We start from the raw sequence: 3,523 nt of genomic DNA on the forward strand, positions 1-3,523 counted from the left end.
ATGAATGTTCCAAGTGTTTCTTCAGTGGTGGGCTTGTTAATTCCTTGCTTGGGAGTAAATTTGCACTTTCCCATCTAAGAAGAGAGGCAATCAAGAGCGAGGAAACAAAAATGAACTTTACACACAAACATTCCATGTGTTTTGCTCTTAACTGAAGCTAAATGCTCTCTGGGAAATACCATATCCTCTTAAATGGTAACTATATTGGATGTTACCCATAAAATAGTCTTTTCTTTGCATTGTAATATCCCACATAGAAACAACTAATGCAATGAGGAGAATTAAACAGTCTAGAACTACTCATTATTCCAGTATTCACTAATGATTTCTCTTTCTCCCTCTCTCATCTTCAGGGCTGTTCCTGCTCTGCCTTCCACAGGAGGCATCTGCAAGCTCTTCCAGGAGCTCAAATGCACCTTGCTCAGCAGGCTGGTCTGGTCTGGTCACCTATCTGTGGCTGGGATCACTCCCACCTGTGGAACAACTGTCCACATCCTCCTGTGAATGAGGTGGTATGTGACTGGTGAGTTGGTACTGTGGATACAAGGAAATGTCTTTTTGATACCCATGCAATATGGCTCTCAGACTGGCTGCAGTCTTGCAGCACTGTTCTTCAGCAGGTTTGATCACCCAGCATCTACGTTCATCAGCCCTGGCACAGGGAATAGTGCCAGAATTGTAAATAAAATTATATTATTTTACAAGAATCCTAGAAAACTGTTTTGTCCAGCTGAGCTTCGTGTGTGTAGGCCACTTTGATCCTGTTGGAGTAGTAGTTAGATGGCTCCAAGAGCCTGCACACTCAGACAGAGCATTAGGGACCTGGTATCAATCCTGGGCCACCCCATCGTTTTTTTGCATAACTTAGGGCAGGTCATGGTCTCTTTGTGCTGTGCACTGCTCTTTTCAGAAGTGCTGCAAATTGTCCATGATTATTATTATTATTATTATTATTATTATTATTATTATTATTATTAATAATAATAATAATAATAATAATAATAATAATAATAATAATAATAATAATAATAATAGAATAATAAATAATAATAAATAATAATATAAAATATTAAAAATAATACATAATATATAAAATAATAATAACAATTAAAAATAAAAATAATATAAATAAATAATAATATAATAAATAAATAATATAAATAAATAATAATAATAATATAAGTAAATAAAATAAAATATAATAATAATAATAATAATAATAATAATAATAACAATAATAATCGATACACACCTCGGCTCATATGAGGCATTAGATTTGTTGACCTGTTTGCTGTGACTGGCATTGTTTCCTGCATTTTCGTGATGTACACTAAAATCAATGCTGCCCTCCTTTAATGCTCCTGTCAACAGCATGGGTTGCAGACTCAGGCAAAATATCTCAAACAAGTGTTTTAGAGTGTTTTAATGGACAGTTCAGGAAGAAAGTTTTCTTTTCCACTTAATTTTCTAAACCAAGAGGAAAGCAAGTTAACTTGATCACAGCTATTCATGTAAGAAAATACCTACATTAGTAAAACAAACACATTAAAAGTGTATGTAATTATAGGCTAAGATGATGCCAGTTTTGCAGTTTCAGGCTTCTTGGATGTTGGTGCCTTTGTCCGTAAAAGAAGACAGAATAGTTTTTCTGAACTAAAACTTTGTTTCCCACATATGGTTAAAGTTGGAGACATGTCTGAAGTGCTTCAAAATTGTTGGTACCGGCCTCTCTGAAACACCAGGAGATAAGAAAAGAAAAGCTGCATCATGAATTGTACAGTGCTGCAAATTAAAGAAGGTAGAGTGGGGCAAAATGTAGAGTTTCCCTTTGATCCTTTGATTTCAACATATTCATTAACTTTTTTTTTTTTTTTTTGGCTTGGTGGGGAGGAGGAGGGCTGGGGGAGAGGACAGGAAAGAGGAATGAGAAATTCTTTAAGCAATTGTAAGGTTCTCCAAAGTCTTTAAACTAGTCTTGCTCTATTTGAAACTTTTTCTTAGGCTGAAAGCAGAGCTGGATGCTATGAGGAAATTGCACAGCTTTATCTTTTTGGGGAAAAAGGGTGGTATGTTGAGAACTAGGGGAAATTCTCAAATAAGAGAGGAGATGCTTTCCATAGCTTACCTAAGACAAAGAAGCATAGTGAGTAGATTTACCCCTAGTATTTCTTTTTACTAGAACTGGAAATTATCAGTTTTTTTGAGGGACCTCTGTTGCCAGTTTATCCTCAGGGCACTCAAGACACTTTTACAGCAACAGTTCATAAAATGTTGCAAGAAAATACTGTACTGGTGCAATCCACTGTTCCTTTGTGATCTCTCCTGCAAGCTTGTTTGTTTTATTATTACTATTATTTATTATTTATTTCCTTTAGGGCTGTCTTCCTAGATGACTCTAATGGAGTGAATTTTTATGGTTTCCTGGGCTGGAGGCAGGCTGCACACCATTTCACAACAAATAATGAGCCTTACCAGTTGCAAAACAGATCCATAGAGGATGTGTAAATGATGACCCTTCTCAGAGCACCCAAGGACAAGTTTTTGAATTTCTCTTTTCCTTTGACATCACTGTATTTACCCTCATTGAACGAGACATTTTTTGTTTGAACTGATTTCGGAAGGTAGTGACCCTCCCTAAAGTCCCAGTCCATTACTAAAATATATGAGTTTGGTGTTACACAGAGAGGAAAACCATGTTGAACTGGAGATGACGTAGAGGAAATGAATATTAAACCTAATACATCCATAGTGGAGAGGGTAGATGTGTGGAAGGAGAAAATCTGCAGTGCAGCTTTCCTCTACAAGTTGTCTGTCAATTTGGTTGGAAAAAAACAGGAAGCGTATGGTCAGTCTTCACTGTTCTAATAGAATGTAGAATATAACTTGTATGGCTGGATGTAAGCTTTTGTCTTGGTTTTAATATTGATTAACAATATGCTACAAGTCAGAGGAACTTTTATGGATCTAGTTCATTTGTTTGTAGATTAAAGTGGAATGTGTCAGTCTTTTTATGTTAGGAGGTAAAATATCTTATAAACTTAAGTTTTTTTTTTTTTTTTTTTAAAGGTAACCTTCCTAGATGTCTGGTTAAGAAACGTGTTTTCATCTGTGATCTATGGTGCAGCATGGACAGAACAAATGGTCTCACATCTAAGGAACAGTGAAACCCTCTGACCATAACAGTAATGTAACTGGTTTTCAAAAATTCGGGAAAACTAATAATATTTTTGATTAAAACACATAGTGTTAAAGAAAGAGCTTCTTTCTTATAAAGAAACAAAACAAAACAACAACAACAAACAACAACTAATAATTTGGTTGTGGTCTAGTGGATTTCCTCTGGCATTGGAAATCCTGTGAGGCTGCTGTGATGAGGTAGCAGTAGCACTAGAGGTGAATGATGGTCCATGATGTTCTTAAAGCAAGCTGGAACTTCTGGAGAATTTCAAGTGGCAGATGGCCTGTCTTGACCTACTCAGCTTTCTTCTCTGATCTGGCAGGAGCAGTGTGGGAGGGAACCTCT

The 3,523-nt window shown here is 36.1% G+C and overlaps 1 long non-coding RNA gene across 1 annotated transcript; it reads left to right on the forward strand.

Annotated features, from left to right (window-relative positions):
* Positions 1-238: 238 nt before the first annotated feature.
* On the forward strand, positions 239-3,130 carry LOC121062375. Its single transcript, XR_005815530.1, has 2 exons — positions 239-523; positions 3,067-3,130. It is a non-coding gene; the product is annotated as an uncharacterized LOC121062375 (long non-coding RNA).
* The last annotated feature ends 393 nt before the right edge of the window (positions 3,131-3,523 follow it).

This window comes from Cygnus olor, chromosome Z (genome assembly GCF_009769625.2).
Source record: "Cygnus olor isolate bCygOlo1 chromosome Z, bCygOlo1.pri.v2, whole genome shotgun sequence".
Classification (NCBI taxonomy): Eukaryota; Metazoa; Chordata; class Aves; order Anseriformes; family Anatidae; genus Cygnus; species Cygnus olor.